General features: G+C 42.2%; 1 protein-coding gene and 1 long non-coding RNA gene across 5 annotated transcripts in view; one reads left to right on the top strand and one right to left on the bottom strand.

Annotated features, from left to right (window-relative positions):
* Positions 1–25,384, top strand: part of LOC140197572 (teneurin-3-like) — a 2,811,066-nt gene that overhangs the window by 1,386,493 nt on the left and 1,399,189 nt on the right. The window lies entirely within an intron of this gene.
* Positions 1–25,384, bottom strand: part of LOC140197198 (uncharacterized) — a 54,761-nt gene that overhangs the window by 4,870 nt on the left and 24,507 nt on the right. The window contains exon 2 of the long non-coding RNA XR_011885880.1: positions 23,886–23,951. This is a non-coding gene — a long non-coding RNA (uncharacterized lncRNA). The remainder of the gene's footprint in view (positions 1–23,885; positions 23,952–25,384) is intronic.

The raw sequence follows: 25,384 nt of genomic DNA on the forward strand, positions 1-25,384 counted from the left end.
TGGCCACCACATCGGAGTTCCATGTACTGATCCATGCTCGAAGCTCATCACCTTTGTTACTGATACTTCTTGCATTAGACACATTTCAGCCCTAACAACGGAGTCCTATCCACTGCCTATCCTTCCTCACAATCTCTTCACACTTTCCATCAACCTTTATGCCAACCACTCCGTCCGTGGATCTATCAATCTGTTTCCCATCGTCTTGCCAACCTAGTTTAAACCCTGCCCAACAGCTCTAACTAACCTGTCCGCAAGGATATTTGTCTCCCTCGAGTTCAGATGTAATTTTTTTACAGATCATACCTTCCCCAGAGGAGATCCCAATGATCCACAAATTTGAAACTCTGCCCCATGCACCAATTCTTCAGCCAGACATTCCAGTATTTTACTATCACTGGATTGCAACATGCAGCAATCCAGAGATTACACCCTTGAGGTCCTGTTTTATAGCTTCCAATGTAGCCCCCTATATTGACTCTTCAGGCTGTCATCCATTTACCTAGCTATGTTGTTGGTACCACAACTGCTGACTGCTCATGCTCCCTCTTAAGAATGCTGCAGATCCAATCCGGGATGTCCCTGACCCTAGTACCTTGGAGGCAGCATACTATCCAGGAGACTCTTTCACATCAACAGAATCTCTTGTCTGTTCCCAAACAATTAAATCTCCTATAACTACCATTATCCTCTTCTCGTTGTCCCCTTCTTATCCACAGAGCCAGGCTCACTGCCAGAGACCTAGTCGTTGTGACTTTCCCCGGTTGGTCGTTCCTCCCAACAGTGTAGCAATCAGCGATAACCTTCACATCCTTTGAATTTAGAATCAAACTTTTAAACTTTGGGAGTTTGGGAGGACAAACTCCAAGGCAGAGTACTAAGTAAATGGCAGGATACTCGGTAGTGTGGAGGAGCAGAGGGATCTTGGGGTACATGTCCACAGATCCCTGAAAGTTGCCTCACAGGTGGATAGGGCAGTTAAGAAAGCTTATGGGGTGTTAGCTTTCATAAGTCGAGGGATAGAGTTTAAGAGTCACGATGTAATGATGCAGCTCTTAAAACTCTGGTTAGGCCACACTTGGAGTACTGTGTCCAGTTCTGGTTACCTCACTATAGGAAGGATGTGGAAGCATTGGAAAGGGTACAGAGGAGATTTACCAGGATGCTGCCTGGTTTAGAAAGTATGCATTATGATCAGAGATTAAGGGAGCTAGGGCTTTACTCTTTGGAGAGAAGGAGGATGAGAGGAGACATGATAGAGGTGTACAAGATAATAAGAGGAATAGATAGAGTGGATAGCCAGCGCCTCTTCCCCAGGGCACCACTGCTCAATACAAGAGGACATGGCTTTAAGGTAAGGGGTGGGAAGTTCAAGGGGGATATTAGAGGAAGGTTTTTTACTCAGAGAGTGGTTGGTGCGTGGAATGCACTGCCTGAGTCAGTGGTAGAGGCAGATACACTAGTGAAGTTTAAGAGACTACTAGACAGGTATATGGAGGAATTTAAGGTGGGGGCTTATATGGGAGGCAGGGCTTGAAGGTTGGCACAACATTGTGGGCCAAAGGGCCTGTACTGTGTGTACTATTCTATGTCTATGTCTATGTCTAAACTCATGAAAACCACAGGAATTCTGCAGATGCTGGAAATTCAAGCGATACACATCAAGGTTTCTGGTGAACGCAGCAGGCCAGGCAGCCTGATGAAGGGTCTCGGCCTGAAACGTCGACTGTACCTCTTCCTGGCCTGCTGCGTTCACCAGCAATTTTGATGTTTAAACTCATGGGATGTTTTTAAACTGCTGTGAAATCCTGGATATCTGTTTGATTGTAACATTTTAGAGAAGTTTGGAGAAGTACATAGATGGGAAGGATATGGAGGGCTACAGAGCAAATGGAGATCGATGGAGCTAGGCACAGTTCAGTACCGACTAGATTGGCTGAAGGTTCTGATTCTCTGTTGTAGTAATCCAAGACTATGCCCACATTTGCTGTGTAAGATTCTTCAATGCCCATGTACATATTACCGTGGCCCTATATTTCCAACTACAGGCCATTTTCCGAGGTCTGTTCTCCAGCCGTCTTTTGACTGATCCGATATATTATTAATTGTTTAGATCCATTAAGTTGAGTTTTTGGAGGGATTTAAAAAAAACTATGTTTGCTGACCAATAAATTCAAGAGATCCTGCAGATGCCAGAAATCCAGGGTAACACACACAAAATGCTGGAGGAACTCATCAGGCAGCATCTGAGTAAGCAGTCAACGTTTCAGGTTGAGACCCTTCATCAGGACTGGGATGATGTATAAACTTCTATGATATAGCATTAATATTAATATTTTTTTTATATCACATAATAATCTCTGTGTTCTTGCACAGACTGTGCCTGGATTCTCAGTTTTAAGACTGGGGTAAAACACATATGCAATTTCAGCATTTCTTTAGGACTATGCTGATCCCGCAAATAAGATTCAGTGGCAGAGACAAATTTCAGTTTCCAGCGAAAGGGAAAATCCTGTCTTCAGATCCTGCTTGCTCAAAAATTCCAAGTAAGTTTTTTTGGCAACATCTTAACTTTCTGAATCGATGTTGCAAGTCAGGTAATCTCCAAGTTTATTCCTGATCTCAGTTTTATTGTTTTACATGCACTCATTTAAGGTTAATGAGTTTACAGTTACCAGCTTGTCATCCTTTTAGAAAATAGACAGCAAATTAGGCTGCTTAATATCTTTTGCAACCTCCTTTTTTTTTATTGACTACCTTAAAATGAGTATTAATGCCATACATATTTCATCACTTTTCTGTTTTGATAGCCAGAGATAATAGCCATCCAGCTTCCAGGATTTATTTATTGCTCTCCAATTATATTTTTAATCAATGACTTCTCCTCAGCTGTGTTAAAATTGTCAAGTGGACATAAATTGTCACTATTTACAATGAATATATTCCTTATATCTCGCATGGTGAATACAATTATTTTGAATTTTCATTACAGGAAATTTTTAGATTTCTTACACATGTACTGACTGATTTTATTGAAACTAAGATGAAGTACGAGGGGTGATTGATAAATTTGTGGCCTAAGGTAGAAGGACATGAGTTATTAACTTCAAACTTTCTGCATAATCACTCAAAGAGTTGAACTGCACGTGCATGTAACAAGAGCTGTATAACTCATCTCCTTCTACCTTATGCCAGAAACTTATCAATCACTCCTGATGTGGCCAACTTTCTGGAGGTCCAAGACACTGACTTCTTCAAAGAAGGGATCCGTATTCTCCACGACCGCTGGACTAAGTGTGTAAATGTAGGAGGGGACTATGTTGAAAAATAAATGTGCTAGGTTTTCTAAAATTGACTCCTTGTACCTTAGGCCACAAACTTATCAATCATCCCTCGTATATTTTGCTTCTAAATTTTGTGCTGAAATGTGAACTTCGCTCTCATAAGTCTTTCAGTGTCCCTCCCACAACCCTTTTCACAGGAGTGTAGCCTTGAAATTGGATGAGAGAAAAGTAATCTTTTAAGGTTTAACACTTGCAGAAATAATTTGCACATACCTTGAAATGTTTGTTCATATTTTTAGTGGACTTCTTGCCGATTATGAAATTGGACCAGATATTACATCTTGACACAAAATGTAGATAAGCCTACAAGAGGTGCACAAAGGCTGTAATAAATCTAGTCAAGAAGAAAAGAAAAGCTTACAAAAGGTTCAGAGAGCAAGTTAATTTTAGAGATCTAGAAGATTATAAGGCGAACAAGGAGGAGTTTAAGAAGGAAATTAGGAGAGCCAGAAGGGGCCATGAGAAGGCCTTGGCGGGCAGGATTAAGGAAAACCCCAAGGCATTCTACAAGTATGTGAAGAGCAAGAGGATAAGACGTGAAAGAATAGGACCTATCAAGTGTGACAGTGGGAAAGTATATATGGAAATGGAGGAAATAGCAGAGGTACTTAATGAACACTTTACTTCAGTATTCACTATGGGAAAGGATCTTGGTGATTGCAGTGATGACTTGCAGCAGGCTGAAAAGCTTGAGCATGTAGATATTAAGAAAAAGGATGTGCTGGAGCTTTTGGAAAGCATCAGGTTGGATAAGTCGCCGGGACCGGATGAGATGTAACCCAGGCTACTGTGGGAGATGAGGGAGGAGATTGCTGAGCCTCTGGCAATGATAGTTGCATCATCAATAGGGACAGGAGAGGTTCCTGAGGATTGGAGGGTTGTGGATGTTGTTTCCTTATTCAGGAAAGGGAGTAGAGATAACCCAGGAAATTATAGACTGGTGAGTCTTACTCCAGTGGTTGGTAAGTTGATAGAGAAGATCCTGAGAGGCGGGATTTATGAACATTTGGAGAGGTATAATACAATTAGGAATAGTCAGCATGGCTTTGTCAAGGGCAGGTCATACCTTACGAGCCTGATGGAATTTTTTGAGGATGTGACGAAACACATTGATGAAGGAAGAGCATTGGATGTAGTGTAAATGGATTTCAGCAAGGCATTTGATAAGGTACCCCATGCAAGGCTTATTGAGAAAGTAAGGAGGCATGGGGTCCAAGGGGACATTGCTTTGTGGATCTAGAACTGGCTTGCCCACAGAAGGCAAAGAGTGGTTGTAGATGGGTCATTTTCTGCATGGAGGTCGATGACCAGTGGTGTGCCTCAGGGATCTGTTCTGGGACCCTTACTCTTCGTGATTTTTATAAATGACCTGGATGAGGAAGTGGAGGGATGGATTAGTAAGTTTGCTAATGACACAAAGGTTGGAGGTGCTCTGGATAGTGTGGAGGTCTGTCAGAGGTTACAATGGGACATTGATAGGATGCAAAACTGGGCTGAGAAATGACAAATGGAGTTCAACCCAGATAAGTGTGAAGTGGTTCATTTTGGTAGATCAAATGTGATGGCAGAATATAGTATTAATGGTAAGACTCTTGGCAGTGTGGAGGATCAGAGGGATCTTGGGGTCCAAGTCCATAGAATGCTCAAAGCAGCTGTGCAGGTTGACTCTGTGGTTAAGAAGGCATACAGTGCATTGGCCTTCATCAATCGTGGGATTGAGTTTGAGAGTCGAGAGGTACTGTTGCAGCTATATAGGACCCTGGTCAGACCCCACTTGGAGTACTGTGTTTAGTTCTGGTTGCCTCACTGCAGGAAGGATGTAGAATCCATATAAAGGGTGCAGAGGAGATTTACAAGGATGTTGCCTAGATTGGGGAGCATGCCTTATGAAAACAGTTTGAGTGAACTTGGCCTTTTCTCCTTGGAGCGACAGAGGATGAGAGGTGACCTGATAGAGGTGTATAAGATGATGAGAAGCATTGACCGTGTGAATAGTCAAAGGCTTTTTCCCAGAGCTGAAATGGTTGCCACAAGAGGACACAGGTTTAAGGTGCTGTGGAGTAGGTACAGAGGAGATGTCAGGGGTAAGTTTTTTACGCAGTGATTGGTGAATGCGTGGAATGGGCTGCCGGCAACGGTGGTGGAGGCCGATACGACAGGGTCTTTTAAGAGACTTTTGGATAGGTACATGGAGCTTAGAAAAATAGAGGGCTATAGATAAGACTAGTAATTCCTAAGGTTGGGGCATATTCGGAACAACTTTGTGGGCCGAAGGGCCTGTATTGTGCTGTAGGTTTTCTATGTTTCTATTACGTGGCGGCAGCACAGGGTGTCATCAAGTCATAGACTTAAAAAACATGGCAGTGGGCCAACAAGTCTATGCTGATCATCAAGTAACCTTATGTACAGACACTCCTGTGCCTAGTATCAGTTTATGGACAAACAATCAATCTATATATATATATAAACATAAGATATCTTTTATATTTATATTTTTGTGTTTGTTTTTTATTCACGTGTTCTTTATCCTATTGTGTTTTTTTGTGCTGCATCAGATGTAGAGTAACAATTATTTCCTTCTCCTTTACTCTTATGTGCTGGACATGGCATTAAACAATCTCGAACTGAACTTTGAAGTAAACATCTGGGCTAATCCAATTTGCCATCAGATTGCCTTCAGTACTTTGGTATCATATTACTGTTAGGGGGGACAGCTTACCCGGGGGAAGCGACAGTGGCCGTGCCTCCGGCACAGAGTCCGGCCCTGTAGCTCAGAAGGGTAGGGAAAGGAAGAGGAGGGCAGTTGTAATAGGGGAGTCGATAGTAAGGGGGTCAGATAGGCGATTCTGTGGACGCAGTCCAGAGACCCGGATGGTAGTTTGCCTCCCTGGTGCCAGGGTCCGGGATATTTCTGATCACATCCAAGGTATCCTGAAGTGGGAGGGTGAGGAGCCAGAGGTCGTGGTACATATTTCTACCAATGACATAGGTAGGAAAAGGGAAGAGGTCCTGAAAGGAGAATATAGGGAGTTAGGAAGGGAGTTGAGAAAAAGGACCACAAAGGTGGTAATCTCGGGATTACTGCCTGTGCCACGCGACAGTGAGAGTAGGAATGCGATGAGGTGGAGGATAAATGCGTGGCTGAGGGATTGAAGCAGGGGGCAGGGATTCAAGTTTTTGGATAATTGGGACCTCTTTTGGCGCAGGCGTGACCTGTACAAAAAGGACGGGTTACACTTGAATCCTAGGGGGACCAATATCCTGGCAGGGAGATTAGCGAGGGCTACTGAGGTGACTTTAAACTAGAATAGTTGGGGGGTGGGAATCAAATTAAAGAGGCTAGATGAGAGGAGGTTAGTTCACAACAGGGGGATGGGAACCAGTGCAGAGAGACAGAGGGGTGTAAAATGAAGGTAGAAGCAAAAAGTAGTAAGGTGAAAAGTAAAAGTGGCAGGCTGACAAATCCAGGGCAAGCATCAAAAAGGGCCACTTTCAACATAATTGTATAAGGGCTAAGAGAGTTGTAAAAGCGCGCCTGAAGGCTTTGTGTGTCAATGCAAGGAGCATTCGTAACAAGGTGGATGAATTGAAAGTGCAGATTGTTATTAATGATTATGATATAGTTGGGATCACAGAGACATGGCTCCAGGGTGACCAAGGATGGGAGCTCAACATTCAGGGATATTCAATATTCAGGAAGGATAGACATGAAAGAAAAAGAGGTGAGGTGGCGTTGCTGGCTAGAGAGGAGATTAATGCAATAGAAAGGAAGGACATAAGCCAGGAAGATGTGGAATCGATATGGGTAGAGCTGCATAACACTAAGGGGCAGAAAACGCTGGTGGGAGTTGTGTACAGGCCACCTAACAGTAGTAGTGAGATTGGGGATGGTATTAAACAGAAAATTAGAAATGTGTGCAATAAAGGAACAGCAGTTATAATGGGTGACTTCGATCTACATGTAGATTGGGTGAACCAAATTGGTAAGGGTGCTGAGGAAGAGGATTTCTTGGAATGTATGCGGGATAGTTTTTTGAACCAACATGTCGAGGAACCAACTAGAGAGCAGGCTATTCTAGACTGGGTATTGAGCAATGAGGAAGGGTTAATTAGCAATCTTGTTGTGAGAGGCCCCTTGGGTAAGAGTGACCATAATATGGTGGAATTCTTCACTAAGATGGAGAGTGACATAGTTAATTCAGAAACAAAGGTTCTGAACTTCAAGAAAGGTAACTTTGAAGGTATGAGACGTGAATTAGCTAAGATAGACTGGCAAATGACACTTAAAGGGTTGACGATGGATATGCAATGGCAAGCATTTAAAGATCGCATGGATGAACTACAACAATTGTTCATCCCAGTTTGGCAAAAGAATAAATCAAGGAAGGTAGTGCACCCGTGGCTGACAAGGGAAATTAAGGATAGTATCAATTCCAAAGAAGGAGCATACAAATTAGCCAGAAAAAGTGGCTCACCTGAGGACTGGGAGAAATTCAGAGTTCAGCAGAGGAGGACAAAGGGCTTAATTAGGAAGGGGAAAAAAGATTATGAGAGAAAACTGGCAGGGAACATAAAAACTGACTGTAAAAGCTTTTATAGATATGTGAAAAGAAAAAGATTAGTTAAGACAAATGTAGGTCCCCTACAGACAGAAACAGATGAATTAATTATGGGGAGCAAGGACATGGCAGACCAATTGAATAATTACTTTGGTTCTGTCTTCACTAAGGAGGACATAAATAATCTTCCGGAAATAGTAGCAGACAGAGGGTCCAGTGAGATGGAGGAACTGAGTGAAATACATGTTAGTAGGGAAGTGGTGTTAGGTAAATTGAAGGGATTAAGGGCAGATAAATCCCCAGGGCCAGATGGTCTGCATTCCAGAGTGCTTAAGGAAGTAGCCCAGGAAATAGTGGATGCATTAGTGATAATTTTTCAAAACTCTTTAGATTCTGGACTAGTTCCTGAGGATTGGAGGGTGGCTAATGTAACCCCATTTTTTAAAAAAGGAGGGAGAGGGAAACCAGGGAATTATAGACCGGTTAGCCTAACATCGGTGGTGGGGAAACTGCTAGAGTCAGTTATCAAAGATGTGATAACAGCACATTTGGAAAGCGGTGAAATCATTGGACAAAGTCAGCATGGATTTGTGAAAGGAAAATCATGTCTGACGAATCTCAGAGAATTTTTTGAGGATGTAACTAGTAGAGTGGATAGGGGAGAACCAGTGGATGTGGTATATTTGGATTTTCAAAAGGCTTTTGACAAGGTCCCACACAGGAGATTAGTGTGTAAACTTAAAGCACACGGTATTTGGGGTAAGGTATTGATGTGGATAGAGAATTGGTTGGCAGACAGGAAGCAAAGAGTGGGAATAAACGGAACCTTTTCAGAATGGCAGGCAGTGACTAGTGGGGTACCGCAAGGCTCAGTGCTGGGACCCCAGTTGTTTACAATATATATTAATGACTTGGATGAAGGAATTAAATGCAGCATCTCCAAGTTTGCGGATGACACGAAGCTGGGTGGCAGTGTTAGCTGTGAGGAGGATGCTAAGAGGATTCAGGGTGACTTGAATAGGTTAGGTGAGTGGGCAAATTCATGGCAGATGCAATTTAATGTGGATAAATGTGAAGTTATCCACTTTGGTGGCAAAAACGGGAAAACAGATTATTATCTGAATGGTGGCCGATTAGGAAAAGGGGAGGTGCAACGAGACCATTATACACCAGTCATTGAAAGTGGGCATGCAGGTACAGCAGGCAGTGAAAAAGGCGAATGGTATACTGGCATTTATAGCAAGAGGATTCGAGTACAGGAGCAGGGAGGTACTGCTGCAGTTGTACAAGGCTTTGGTGAGACCACACCTGGAGTATTGTGTGCAGTTTTGGTCCTCTAATCTGAGGAAAGACATCCTTGCCATAGAGGGAGTACAACGAAGGTTCACCAGATTGATCCCTGGGATGGCAGGACTTTCATATGATGAAAGACTGGATGAACTAGGCTTATACTCGTTGGAATTTAGAAGATTGAGGGGGGATCTTATTGAAATGTATAAAATCCTAAAGGGATTGGACAGGCTAGATGCAGGAAGATTGTTCCCGATGTTGGGGAAGTCCAGAACGAGGGGTCAGAGTTTGAGGATAAGGGGGAAGCCTTTTAGGACCGAGATTAGGAAAAACTTCTTCACACAGAGAGTGGTGAATCTGTGGAATTCTCTGCCACAGGAAACAGTTGAGGCCAGTTCATTGGCTATATTTAAGAGGGAGTTAGATATGGCCCTTGTGGCTAAAGGGATCAGGGGGTATGGAGGGAAGGCTGGTGCAGGGTTCTGAGTTGGATCTGAGCCATGATCATACTGAATGGCGGTGCAGGCTCGAAGGGCCAAATGGCCTACTCCTGCACCTATTTTCTATGTTTCTATGTTTACCAACATGTAACTTTTTATTATTATTTATTTTTTATTTTTTATCTTGTTTGTTGGTGTGTTTATTGTTATTACCAACATGGAATTGTGTCACCAATGTGTTTAGTTTTCATTTATTAATTCTTCAAATCTGAGCATCTGAAGTGAGCCAGTGTTGAAATAAGCTACTGTATAGTAAGGACAGCCCCACTAAAGTGTGCGGTTTAACCTTTGCTCTCCCTTGATTTCTCCTCTCCAATTTTGCCCTTCATTCTCGGTTTGCCACCCCTCTCCAATTTCCACCCACCTTTCCGGTTCCACTCCTTTTTTTCCCCTTTACTCCCAGTGGTATTCTGTGTGACCGCCATAGGCATTGCTGTTTAACTCACCTCTCTTCAGGCCAAGGAGAAGGTAGCCACTTGCTTGTGCAGCAACGGCCACAGGTTTGAAAGAGTAAGCAGCTTCATAAAGCAAAAATGGCCAATTTTTGAAACACACAAAATGCTTAAGGAACTCAGAAACTGAGGCAGCATCTATGGAGGGATATAAACAATAGGTGTTTTAGGCCGAGCCCTTTCATTTGGACTTGATGAAGATCAGAGACCCTTTGAAAGGTCTTGAGCTGAAAGAGCAACTGCTTATTCCGCTCCATAGATGCTGCCCAAGTTGTTGAGTTTCGCCAGCATTTTGTGTGTTTTGCTCAAGCTATCCATTATCTGCTGAATCTCTTGTGTTTGAAATTTTCTAGTAACACCTAATTAAGTGTTATGGCAAAATTTGTTGTCCATCTAGCCCACCAAAATCAGCATAATCCAATCTCTATATTTGCATATTTCCTGCACATTTCAATGCCCTATTTTGGGTTTGTGAAGGTATTACTCATTCCAATGCATTTGCTAATTCTCATGCAAACTCTTCGTGGAGTTAAATCAGATTACCTTTTCTAAGAAGTTCACTGATGTACACTTTTTTTTCAATGCTCAATTGCATCAGCATTGAATGGGTGAAAGCAAGTCTTTTCAAAGGTCAGGCTAACATCAGAAGGCCCTTTGCTGATTTTCTTAATCTAAAGAATTTAATTTGAATTGCTGTGGGTGTCTAAAGTTGGGAACTGAGCAGCGACAGTTCCTCTGAGAGTACTAAGGAATCCTTGTTACTCAGTTCATTCTATTGTATGTTGCTCCCGGGAATATTGCACAGGTTGCCACTAACTATTACAAACCTGTGGATGATCATCTTTGATTTTTACCACATGTGGAATAGATTTTCGGCATGGAGTTGAAACTATTAGCGTCAGTGCTAGGGGTACACATTATTGCAGCGTGTGCATAAATGCATGATCCCCTCTCCCCAGTGCCATGTTCAGACAGAGATCTTGAATATATTTAGGCCATATTAATCATAATGTTTATCGAGTACAATATGTCCTTTCACTGGCAGTTTCTCAAACGATTATGCTTTCATCTGTTCCAAGTTAGTTCTTTTGCCAACAGCAGCCAACAAGACAAAATTAAAACACTGCACCTAGAATTCTTCTGCAATGTTCCATAAGAAACACTTCAGAAAAGCATGGTCCTGCAGAATATCAAGGGGCTTATATATTTTTTTAGACCATAAAACCATAAAACCATGAAATATAGGAGCAGAATTGGGCCATTTCGTCCATTGAGTCTGCTCCACTATTTCACATGGCTGATTCATTTTTCTTCTCAGCCCCAATCTCCTGCATTCTCCCCATAACACTTCTTCCCCTGACCAATCAAGCATTTATCAACCTCTGCCTTAAATGTAGAACCATAGAACCTACAGCACAGAAACAGGCCCTTTGGACCTTCTTGGCTGTGCATATCTGTACATGAAGATTTGGCTTCCACAGCTGCCTGTGGCAACGAATTCCACAGATTCACCATTCTCTGACTAAAGAAATTTCTCCTCATCTCCATTCTAAAAGGATGCCTCTCTATTCTGAGGCTGTGTCCTCTGGTCCTAGACTCTGCCACCATCAGAAACAGCCTCTCCACATGTTATCTATCAAGGCCTTTCACCATTTGATAGGTTTCAATGAGGTGACCCCTCATTCTTCTGAATTCTAGTGAATATAGGCCCAGAGTCATCACATGCTCTTCATATGACAAACCATTCAATCTTTTCATAAGTGTATGCCCAGCAGTCAGTACAAGAGTAAGAATTATAAATGACTTCATATGATAAAAATATAAAGTAATTGTATCTACCATGAACAATGTATGCATCTCACTACCCACCCATCCACTGCCTTTCCCAAAAACTCCCTTCTAGAGAGTGCTATAGGGCTATTAAAACAAAAAACTTCATGCCATCTTAGAAATTTCTTCCCCCAAGCAGTTAATCTGGTCAACCATTCTCGTTAGCCTCCCCAGCCCCCTCTATGTATTAATTCAATCAATGCACTGCACTGTAAACACTTTAAACCACTTTTTATAATGCTGTTTCACTGTAAATACATACTGGTATTTATGTATTTATGCACAATTTATTCCATATCCATATTTTAACCTCATTTTTTCTGTAATTCTTTATTCTTAGAACTCTCGAATGTTGTTGCTTGTCATACTGACACCCCTCAGCAAATTCCTAATACATGCAAATATATATGGAGAATAAAGTTAATCCTTGATCCTTGACCATTGAAATAGCTTTTAGGCAAGAGGCTGGCCTACTTCCTCTCCAGTTCTGTGGCTTCTTTGCTGACTGGTGAAGTCATTGAGTGACTCGCAGTTTTAGCTGTGTTTGGAGCTGGAGGTCATTGGCTGTGTGGGCACCTACGTGCATTCCTTCCACCTTCTGCGCTGGACTTCCGTGCACACATGATGCATGGACTCAGAGATTTTCAGTGCCATCCCAAAGGCTTCTTCTCCATCTTTAGCCATCATATGCCAGGGATACTCGGGTACTAGTGAGGATTTTGCAGTTTTTCAAGGACGTTTTGTGAACACTCTTGAATCTTTTCCTGTTACCGCCAATCCTCTCTGTCTATGACAGAACTCAGAATGGAGCATCTGGTGTCTGTCCTATAAAGCCAGCTAGGCTTCAATGCTGAGGTTGTTTGCCTGGGAGATGACACTAACTGCACTTTTGTCGATTTTTTGTCTTATCCTTGTGTGGGGAATATAGTTAGTCTACTTATGAAAGCCCTCACCTTTATATTCAACATCACACCTCTGTAATCAAGCTGGCTTTGTTGTGTTGTAGGGGAACTCAGAAGACAAGTTCATAGGATTGTCAGCTTTTTAGGATGGCTTGGTTGTCCAACACCTCACTGGCAAACTATTATATGTTTCTGAGTTATTTCCATTGGAGAGCACAGACACTAGAAGGGAAACAATAGGCCTGTGTTGCCTGTGTTTCTTTAGTATAAATATTCTTTGAAAAATGTTTTTTGGCTATATATGGATTCCATGTAATCCTGCTAAAGGATTCAACCAAAGGAAGAGAGTAGTGGAGAGAGAAGGGGGAGGGGGAGAGAAGGGGGACGAGAGAGAGAGGGAGGGAAGGGTGTGTGTGTGTGTGTGTGTGTTGTGTATGTGTATATGTGTTGGGGTGGGGGTGATATGCAGTTATGTTTATTGTGCTGTACTAGGAAAAAGTAAAAGACAAGGTGACATTCTAAATAATTTGCAAAGACTTCTGGAGTTACACAGCACAGAAGCAGATCCTTCAGCTCACCACGTTCATCCCAGTCATTGCAGCCAGTCATTCTATAGTTAGAGACTCAGAGGAAACAAGCCCTTAACCCTGCACTATGTTCACAGTCTTGGACCTGAGATCTTTCAGCTTTAGAAACATAGAAACATAGAAAATAGGTGCAGGAGTAGGCCATTCGGCCCTTCGAGCCTGCACCGCCATTTATTATGATCATGGCTGATCATCCAACTCAGAACACCGCCCCAGCCTTCCCTCCATACCCCCTGACCCCCGTAGCCACAAGGGCCATATCTAACTCCCTCTTAAATATAGCCAATGAACTGGCCTCAACTGTTTCCTGTGGCAGAGAATTCCACAGATTCACCACTCTCTGTGTGAAGAAGTTTTTCCTAATCTCGGTCCTAAAAGGCTTCCCCTCTATCCTCAAACTATGACCCCTCGTTCTGGACTTCCCCAACATCGGGAACAATCTTCCTGCATCTAGCCTGTCCAATCCCTTTAGGATCTTATACGTTTCAATCAGATCCCCCCTCAATCTTCTAAATTCCAACGAGTACAAGCCCAGTTCATCCAGTCTTTCTTCATATGAAAGTCCTGCCATCCCAGGAATCAATCTGGTGAACCTTCTCTGTACTCCCTCTATGGCAAGGATGTCTTTCCTCAGATTAGGGGACCAAGACTGCACACAATACTCCAGGTGTGGTCTCACCAAGGCCTTGTACAACTGCAGTAGTACCTCTCTGCTCCTGTACTCAAATCCTCTCGCTATAAATGCCAGCATACCATTCGCCTTTTTCACCGCCTGCTGTACCTGCATGCCCATTTTCAATGACTGGTGTATAATGACACCCAGGTCACGTTGCACCTCCCTTTTTCCTAATCGGCCACCATTCAGATAATAATCTGTTTTCCCGTTTTTGCCACCAAAGTGGATAACTTCACATTTATCCACATTAAATTGCATCTGCCATGAATTTGCCCACTCACCCAACCTATCCAAGTCACCCTGCATCCTCTTAGCATCCTCCTCACAGCTAACACTGCCACCCAGCTTCGTGTCATCCACAAACTTGGAGATGCTGCATTTAGTTCCCTCATCCAAGTCATTAATATATATCGTAAACATCTGGGGTCCCAGCACTGAGCCTTGCGGTACCCCACTAGTCACCGCCTGCCATTCTGAAAAGGTCCCGTTTATTCCCACTCTTTGCTTCCTGTCTGCTAACCAACTCTCCACTCACACCAATACCTTACCCCCAATACCGTGCCGTTTAGTATTGTGCCTTCATTTCTGTTATTGTCTGTTTTATCTTAAGAGATATTATTTAATAGCATATACAAACCAGCCTGAAAAATTCTTAGCGAGATGAAAAAGAAGCCCCAATATGCAAATAGTTCCAAAGAACCTTGGGCCATGTTTGTGATGCCTCTCCTTTTTAAATCTTTGATAATGCTTTGTTGGAAGTTATCTGAGTTTTATGAGTTTAAAATAAGCGTGCATTAAATGTAGTATTCAGAATATCCAATTATGCAGACAACCAAGGAATTACTCTGCCAGAAAATAATAACTGGTGTTCTAGTTCTAACAAGCAATGAATTACAGCACTTGAACTGAACCTGGAACTCGCTGAACACCTACGCTCTGTCCGCCAGAGGAAGCAGGATCTCCCAATGGCCACACGTTTTAATTCCATGTCCCATTTCCATTCTGATATGTCAATCCACGGTCTCCTCTACTGTCAAGGTGAAGCCACACTCAGGTTGGAGGAACAACACCTTATATTCTGTCTGGGTAGCCTCCAACCTGATGGCATGAACATTGATTTCTCTAACTTCCGTTAATGCCTCTCCTCCCCTTCTTACCCCTTCCCTCATTTATTTTTATTCCCCCTTTTTTTTCCTTCTCTCTCTGCCCCTCTCACAATCACTCCTTGCCTGCTCTCCATCTTCCTCTAGGCTCCCCTCCCCCTTTCTCCTGTCCCATGATCCTCCCCCTTCTCCAACTCTGTATCCCTTTTGCCAATCACTTTCCAGCTCTTAGCTTACTCCCTCCCCCTCCTGTCTTCTCCTATCATTTCAGATCTCCCTCTCCCCCTCCCACTTTCAAATCTCTTACCATCTCTTTTATCAGTTGGTCCTGACAAGGGGTCTCAGCCCGAAACGTCGACTGTACTTCTTCCTATAGATGCTGCCTGGCCTGCTGCGTTCCACCAGCATTTTGTGTGTGTTGCTGGAACTTTTAACATTGTTAAATAAAGTCGTATTAGATGTCTGCACTTTCCTTTGCACTGAACACATTATTCCTGGAATCCACATGAATAAGTTAGTCGACTAAAACAACTCGCGGCCTTCCTCAGCACGTCCAAATGGGTTGAGGAACTGTGTCAGTGAACCGCACTATAAACCAGAGAGGTTCACTTGTTCAAAGGTACAGCAAAGCATGAATTGTACAGTATTTTTCTGAACCAAAGTACGAAACCATATTTATTTTTCCCTGCTTGTTAAGAGTTATACTACCAGTTATTAATGGTATTTTAAATCCATTTCAGCAGAGAGAGTAGCCTAATTGGAGATTAAAAGCATTTATTTAATCTTAATTTAAGAATAACAAATAAGTAGATTGCATTTACTTTGAGGTAATTATGTGTGGCGCATGTGATACATTTTGAGTTTTCAAGGTCATGAATTTTTATTTTATTATGAATGAACAGTGAACACAATGAACACAATGCAGTTGAATCTCACTGTTTCATCGTGGATCCCTCTTACTAGGATTAAAGATAATAAGGTCAATGAGACAATGGGGCAAAATTAGGCCATTACGCCCATCAAATCTGCTCCACCATTTCATCATGGCTGACTTATCATCCCTCTCAACGCCGTTCTCCTGCCTTCTCCCCGTAACCTTTGATGCCCTGACTGATCAAGCACCTATCAACCTCTGCTTTAAATATACCAATGACTTGGCCTCCGCAATAGTCTGTGGCAATGAATTCCACAGATTCACTCCCCTCTGGCTAAAGAAATTCCTCCTCGTCTCTGTTCTAAATGGATGTCTGTTCTGAGACTGTGCCTCTGATTATTGACTCACCTACTATCGGAAACATCCTCTCCACATCCAATCTAACTCGGCCTTTCAATATTCAATAGATTTCACTGAGATTCCTATCCCCACCCCTCCCCACCAAATAAAGTGGCCACTGTGTGTTTGCTCGTGGTCTTCTGCTGAGGTATCCCATCCACTTCAAGGTTTGCTGTGTTGTGCATTCAGGGAAGCTCTTCCCCTAGGCTATGAGACACTGCCACCACTGAGATCTTGTTCTAGGACAGTGAGTTGTTTACTATTTAACTGTGCTGCACACTTCATACACACTTTGAGTTATATTTTATTAATTTATTTGCGGTAATATTTTGTTTTATATGCTGTGTGCACCATCATTCAGAAGAATGTTATTTTGTTTCGTGGTATATATGAACAGGGAAATGACAATAAGCATGCACTTTAACTAGAATTCTTTTTTTTGACGTGTGCCTGCGTGCATGCGAGTCTGTGCGTGTGCGTGCGTGTATGAGTCTGCATGTCCATGCGTGTGTCCATGATGATGTCTTTTTCATAGCTTTTACAAGGTGTGGAGAGAGAGAGACTGTGTGGTGCGCCACTCCTCACACAGACATTTTTGCAGTATTTTCCCTTTGTTTTACGATGTCGAGTTGCGATCTCAACACTCAACCCAGCACGGATGGAAAGCGTACTCGGGGGCAGACCCGACTAGTTTCGAACCCAGGAACCTCCGCTCCCCGGTCCGGCGCCGATGTCGTTGCGCCATCAACCGGCCCCGAACTCTTCTACACATGAGCAATTTACCAGGATTTCCTTCACAGCATCTCGAGAAAACACTCAACTATTGACAAATTACCAACACTGTGGGAGTGTCAATATCCCAAAGGTTAAAAGGTCAACTCACTAGTATTCTCAAAGGAAATTGGTTTAGACCAATAAATAGAGGCCAGTAACATTCTGCATCATGTGTGTAAATAAGTTTGCATAAATGCTCGGTTTATTTACTGATCTTTATTACAGGTTAAAAAGCAGAGAATGGCACAGTCTTCCCTGAAGACAGTCTGTCATCATTAGACAGATTGAATTGGAGGCCTTCATGAATATAACAAAGATGTTCTACACATTTCGAGCCCAAGGCAATTTGTGCCTTAAGCTTATGCTTTAAATGTTCGTAGTCATCAACCTGAAATGTTAACTTTGCTCCCCTCTCCACAGGTGCTGTCAGACCTGTACTCGCTGAGTGGAGTGAGTAATTTAAGGCAGGATTTTGGGGGTGAAGGCCAGTGGAAACAGCCCCTCACTAGCTTTTACCCTAATAAAGTGGCCACTGAGTGTATGTCCATGGTCATCTACTGCTGTAGCCCATCCATGTCAAGATTCGATGTTCTCTACCCTAGAAAACTGTGTGTGCTCAATTACCGAGTATATTCTTGTAAATATACAAGGGGAGGAGAAGATGGCAGCGCGACACAGCTCGCAGCGGCCACTCCGGTGGTGATGTCTGTTATTTGTTAAGTAGGGTGCCGTGCACAATCCTGATTTGATGGAGACGGACGTGAGATTATGGAGGAACATCTGGTGAAACTTCTGAAATACCTGCTTCACTGCTGCTGCTACTGTGTGGTCCAGAATCTCTGGAAGGGAAGGCCCCGAGTCCTCGGCTTTGCTTGTTGCTCGGCGGCTGGGGAGGGGTCAAAGCGCCGGCAGAGGATGGTGCTCAGAGAGCTGTGTCAGAGGGGCTGGTCGGAGGCTCGAAGTTTTCGGACGGACTCAGAGACCACTGTGGTCGGGTGCTTCCAATGGTGCTGTATCGGCGAGTTGGCGGCGCTTGAAGGTTCATGGCAGGGAGAATTCCTCCCTTCTGCCGCCTGCATCAGATGATGAGTCTATCGGGACTTTGAGACTTTTTTTTTACCATGCCCATGGTCTGCTTTTTATCAAATTATGGTATTGCTTTGCACTGTTGTAACTATATATTATAATTATATGGTTTTGTCAGTTTTAGTCTTGGTTTGCCCTGTTTTTCTTATGATATCATTCTGGAGGAACGTTCTATCATTTTTTAATGCATGCATTTCTAAATGACAATAAACGAGGACTGAGTGTCTTCATAATCTAATCTAATCTAATAGATCAATTGAAATGTTGACACTGCAGCAATCATGTGACAATGCTGGACCAGGAAAGTGGTCTTAGATGATCAAAGGATTGGGAGAGCAGTCCTCACTGAGTGTAAATAGAACATATATTCAGGGACCACTTTGTTAGTTACACCTGTATACATACTCATTAATGCAAATATCTAATCAGCCAATCATGTGACAGCAACTCAATGCATAAAAGCATGCAGACATGGTCAAGAGTTTCAGTTGGCGTTCAGATCAAACATCAGAATGAGGAAGAAATGTGATCTAAGTGACTTTGACCATTGAATGATTGTTAGTGCCAGACAGGATGGTTGACTATCTCAGAAACTGCTGTTCTCCTGGGGTACTCACGCACAATAGTCTCTAGAGTTTACAGAGAATGGTTTGAGAAACACAAACAAAAAAAATCCAATGAGCGGCAGTTCTGTGGGTAAAAATGCTTTATTAATGAGAAATGTCAGAAGTTAATGGCCAGAGTGATTTAAGCTGCCAGGATGGCGACAGGAACTCAAGTAACAATGCGTTACAACGTTGGTGTGCAAAATGGCATCTCTGAATGCACTACGCATTGAGCCTTGAAGTGGATGGGCTATAAAAGCAGAAGACCATGAACGTACACTCAGTGGCCACCTTATTAGGTACATGAAGTACCTAGTACAGCAATCACTGAGTGTAGAACTGTACAGCAAAGGTACAGACCCTTCAAAGCACAATGTCTGCATCAACCTCAATACCAAGAACTGCTGTCTTTCATATTTTGAAAATAGAATTGTAAAGAAAGTTTTTCAAAGGAATTAAAAGGGTATCAAATTGTTAGTAGCTATCTACTTCATGGATCATACATCTTTAGAATTCAGATTAAAGCAGCGTGATGTAGAAGTAGCTTAAATTCCACTTGCCTTGTGTATCTTATGAGAAAAGGAACTTTATAAGAACCTCCAGCTAGTTAGGATGACTTCTGGATATGACTTTGACGTGCCTGGTCTTTGAATCATCACTGCAGCCATTGTTTTGCCGACCACCTCAAAAGCTGGCAGTTCTTTGCTGTCTGCACCTAAAGGACTTTATTTGAGAATCATTTGGAAAAATCATAGAAGCTGTGGCTGCTTTCTAGGTGCAGAGATGGCTAAGAGATGCTCTAACAAAAGTATCGCAAGTTATTAAAGGCTTTGATAGAGAGAAAAGGGAGGCAATATTTCACAAAAATGTTAGTAACAGGAACTCAAATTTAAGGTAAATTGCAACAAAAATCTGGTGAAAGATGAAGAGGAATTGCTTTACATATCAAGCTGAGCATTGGATTGCACTATGTGAAGAAGAGCTGGAAGCAAAGTTGGTATAAATATTTTAAAAGTGCAATTTTAAGGTCTATATGGTAAAAGGACAAGAAAGTTGCTCATTCAAAGAGTCAGAAAAAGTTTGAGAGGTTGAATGCTGTTCAGTTTTTAAGAATGAGACCAATATTTTTCATTTCTTTGCAGCAGTGTTCCAACTTAACGTATTTGTGTAACATAAATTATAAGACTAGATTTATTACTGCTGCCATACTTTCTAGGCTTTTGCATCTTTCACTCCAGTTAGATTGAAAGAGCAGAAGATTACCATTCTTTATTTTCCAATGGCAATAACACTTCAGGAGTTCTCTATTGGTAAGGTACTTTTTAATGTCCTGAGGTGATACACCATTGAAAATTGTCTTCAATATTATTTATAGACAGAACATACAGAAATAAATTAACAAGGTCATAATGAAAACTATGCTTGAGCCCTTACAAATTTTTGCATTATCTTTGACAAAGAGAGCCAAAGTTATTAGTGATGAGTGTTTCAAAACAGAGCAATAACCTTTGACACAAGTTTATGAGTCTTTGGTCCCTTCCTTTATCAACAAAACCTAATGTGGTGTCTGTGTCACAATATTCATGCAGACATCCCACCCTGTAAAAACTCATTTCAGGGAGGTTACATCATCAATTTGTGGGAGACTCCCTGAACTTCCGGGAGAGGTGGGATGTCTGCAATAGAGTAGCTCCTTAGCAGCCAGCCAGCTAGTTTAAATAACGTTAGCTATGCTAATGAATGAATGACACCTGTTAAACTCAACTCATCATGTCTTTTACAGTCTTAACCCACCATGGGCAATAGAAGAGTCACTGTTGCGAACAGTGCAGCGAGCAACACTGTCATTATTTTTGACCCCTATTCAGCAGGGGTACACTTTAGGGTAGTCTGGGGTGAAGTACGTCTTATATTTTCTTTTTCTGGAACACTCTGCCATGGCGTGCTCTCTCTCTGGCTCGCTTGCTCTCTCACGCTCTCTCTCTCTCTCTCGCTCGCTCGCTCGCTCTCAAAAAAATTGATTTCTGGGACATTGTATATAATTTGCCGGCATCAGGGAACCACTATTAATATGCAGGAGACTCCCAGAACTTCCAGGAGAGGTGGGATGTCTGTTCATGCATTTTCTGTGTGATCCTGCAGCTACTAGTTCAAACCTCACAGCCATTCTGCGAAATGTACTCTAGGTATATTTTACCAATGGAAATGGAATGATTAAAGCACAATTTTAGACTAAACAGGTTCAACACCATTATGTACCTGCAGGAAGAGTTTTAATTGTTCATTAAAAATGGTCATCACCAGCAGGGGATTTATTGTATTAATTGACTCAGTGGCTATTATGGCCATGGCCATCGGCTCCTGGACTGGCTTTACTCACCTCAGGGGTTCGTGGTTATGGACTCACTTTTGGCGACTCTACAATTTGATGTTTTTGATTTATGTGTTATTTGTTTGCATTTTGCTGTTCACATGATTTATTCTTTTTTCTCAAGTCTGATGATCTTGTTGTGTGGGGTTTTCCTTAAATGGGTTCTGTGGTGTTTCTTTGCTTTGTGGCTATTTGCAAGAAGACAAATCTCAAGGTTGTAGACTGTGTCCATACTTTGTTAATAAATGTACTTTGAACTTTGAACATTGGTCAATCAAAGAGGCAGTTAAATGTTAATCACATATAGGCAGATTTCCTTTCTTGAAGGGACAGACATGTTTTAACAATGATCTGGTAGTGTTATGGGCACCATTGTGATAACAACTCTTTCATTCCAGGTGTATTTAATTACTTGAGTTTACAAACCAAGTGCATGTGATGGGATTAATTTAGACGGGACTAATAACATCTCATTGAAAGCTACTGAATATTGAAAGCTCTAGATAGGGTGGGCATGCAGAGGATGTTTCCATTATTGCAATAGTTGGAAGGTCTGGGACCGAAGGACACGACTTCAGAATATAAGAGCATGCCTTTAGGACATAGAGGAGGAGGAATTTCTCAAGCCAGAGGTGCTGAATATATAGAATTCATTACCACAGGCAGCTGTGGAAGCTATGTCATTGGGTATATTAAAAGCAGACGTTGATAACTACTTGGTAAGGATATTGAAGGTTAAGGGGAGAAGGCAGAATAGAGTTGAAAGGGAAAATAAATCTGCTACGATTGAATGGTGGAGCAGACTCAATATCCATATGGCCTAATTTCCTCTGATGTCTTATGGTTTTATGATATTATGGACATGATGAGCTGAAGGGACTACTTCTTTTCTTTTGTGACTGTATTGATCTTTGCTGCTAAATGTCCCAGCTGCCAGTATCGCATCCAAGCAAGGCCAATGGTTCAGACTGCTGGGAGCTGCTCCAGCAATTTAATAACTATACTTTGTTTAGAAGTCACTTGATGAAGTAAAAACATATTGTGTGAAGTAATCAGAAAACTTATCAGGAATTAATCCATCAAATCACAATTAAATATAATGTTATTTGTTGTAGTCTCCATGCTATAACAATATCCATGTTGGCAGGAACATCTCTGACTTCATCACACTGAGCACTGGATCCCCACAAGGCTGTGTGCTTAGCCTATTGCTGTTTACACTGCTAACACATGACTATGCAGCCAGATTCAAGGAAAACTTGATCATTAAATTTGCAGATGATACCACAGTGGTGGGGCTCATCAGCAAAAATGATGAAACTATGTACAGGGAGGAGGTCAAACACCTAGGGAGCTGGTGCAGGGATAACAACTTGATGCTTAAATTCTCCAAAACCAAGGAGATGATCGTCGATTTCAGACGGTCTCAGCCTGATCACACACCCCTCAGCATCAGCGGCCCCACAGTGGAGAGAGTGGAAAACATCAAGTTCCTTGAGGTGCAGATCTCGGACAATCTCACCTGGTCCAGGAACACCACTGGGATTGTGAAATGGGCCCAGCAGAGATTGTACTTTCTGAGAAAGCTTAAACAAGCATCACTCCCCACTAACATCTTAACTACATTCTTCAGAGGGGTGGTTGAGAGTGTGCTGACCTTTTGCATCACAACCTGGTGCTCCAGCTGCAGTGCTGTCGACAAAAGAGCCTTGCAGAGGGTGGTTAGGGGAGCAGAGAAGGTTATTGGTGTCTCCCTACCTTCTGTCCAAGATCTCTTTCAGAGTCGATGCCTCCAGAAGACATGGTACATCATTAAAGACCCCTCACACCATCTCCATGAACCGTTTGTTCTTCTGCCATCAGGTAAACTTTACAGGAGCATCAAAACTAAAACCACAAGGCTACTAAACAGCTTCCTCCCACAGGCAGTCAGACTGCTAAATAGCTGCTCTACCTGACTCTGCTTTGGACACTTTTAACTTGCACTGGACACTTATAACTTGATTTTAACTGACATGTGGCTGTTGTGTTTTACTATTTATTGTTGTGTTTATTATTTAGTGTTGCGTTTGTTACGTTATGATTGCACTGCTCCTGAGAAGCACTGTCTCATTCTGCCCTGCAGAGCTATGTACGGTTAGAATGACAATAAAGTTTTTTGAATCTTTGAATCTTGAATCTTGAATATCACCCAGAGGTGGTGAACCTTTAGAATTTTCAACCCAAGAATGCTGATAATTTTTGGTTGTTGAGTAATATGAGACAATGGTTGATGAATTTTGAGTTATAGGAATCAAGGGGAAAGGGATTTTCATGGGAAGGTGGCACTGAGCTAAATGATCTGACATGGTCTTATTAAATGGTGGAGTAGATTTAGGTGGTAGAGTCATCCTCTGTTTTGAACAGCTGCTGATTGCAAGTGTCTTAACAGGAGATGCAATGGAAAGTTCGAGAAAAATGTGGTGTTAAAGGGGCATAGTATTCATCAGAAAAGGCTGCATGAGAAATCTTAACTTGGAAGACTACTACTTACCCGCTGAGACAAGCACAGCCTCTTTCTTGGACCTGCCTTTCTCAACAACCAGTTCCAGGGCTATATCTGAAATTGCAAGTACATTGGGTATCACAATTGCTTCTGCTGCTCATAAAATAAAATTATTCAGACATAGGAGCGGAATTAGGCCATTCAGCCCATTGAGTCTGCTCCACCATTCCATCATGGCTGATTCATCATCCCTATCAACCCCATTCAGCTGCCGTTTCCCTTAATTAGCAACCTCTTTGTTAAATATACCTAGTGACTTGCCAAGATATAAAATGCAAATGCCTGAAACTTTATTCTCAATTAGCAATAATAATAACATCAATCAAGTAAGATTCATGCTCCTTTCAAATGTTATGGAATGACTCTTAGAGGCAGAGTTCAAGACATTGGTGTTACCTTAAAGTGAATTTAGCAGTACCAGCTAAAAAAGACTATCTTGGCAAATCTACCCTCAATACTCCTGCAAATTGATTTTGAAGAGCTTTATGCACTTAGGTCTTTGAGACTTCATGAATAGTGAACTGGCTACGAGCAGCATTATCAACACATTTGTGGCCACTAAGGCACAAAGAAACATTTAGGCTACGTCCACTCTAGACCGCATAATTTTGAAAACACCGGTTTTGTTTAAAAACGACAGGCGTCCACACCAGGCGTTTTTGAAAATACCTCCGTCCACATTTAAGACGGATAGTTGAACGAATCTCCTCCTACTGGGCATGCGCAGCACATACAGAAAACAAGCGAAGAGGAAACGGTATACTTGATGCACGTTTGTCCAGTTACAGACTAGAAAAACTTAAAAAGAAATTGCCAAATGAAAGACTTGGTGCCGTGCTTGTCCAGAAGCTTTTCCTACAGCCATAGTCTCTTCACCAATGAAAGAGACGACAGCTACAACTAAATGCAATAAGGCTTGTCACTGGGCAAAAGTGAAATTTGCTGTCACCTCATTTGTTTGCCTTTACTTTTGCCACGTCTTTGTGTATTATTTTGCTGTATTTAACATGTGCAATAAAACGAGTTACTGGGCAAAAGTGACAATTGCATCTATTGAATGTTTGCACAAGCATTCAATATTAAATGTATAAAACATGGCTGCATCAAATACAAGATAATTGTATTTCCATACAATGTTACATTAGGATGTTACACATCTATTGTCAGATATTGTTGTTGTGGGAGGTTGTGTTCAAGAAAACAATGAAATGCTGCGCTGCGGCCACCATTTGTTCCGGCATGTCATGACAGCGTTTTTAAAATTTGCCAGTTACCCCGTACACACTACAACGGCCAACTGGCATTTTCAGATTTAAACAGTCTGGAGGGTGTTATAGGAAAAACTCTGTTTTCAGGGGAGGAGAACGCCGTTTCAGTGTGGACGGAGGGTCAAAACGAAGAGAAAAAGCTTCGGTTACGGATTTATCTGGTCCAGTGTGGACTTTAGATGCTGGAAGTAAGGCAGGGAAGGGAAACAGATTAGGTCT

Source organism: Mobula birostris, chromosome 5, assembly GCF_030028105.1.
Source record: "Mobula birostris isolate sMobBir1 chromosome 5, sMobBir1.hap1, whole genome shotgun sequence".
In the NCBI taxonomy this organism is placed as follows: Eukaryota; Metazoa; Chordata; class Chondrichthyes; order Myliobatiformes; family Myliobatidae; genus Mobula; species Mobula birostris.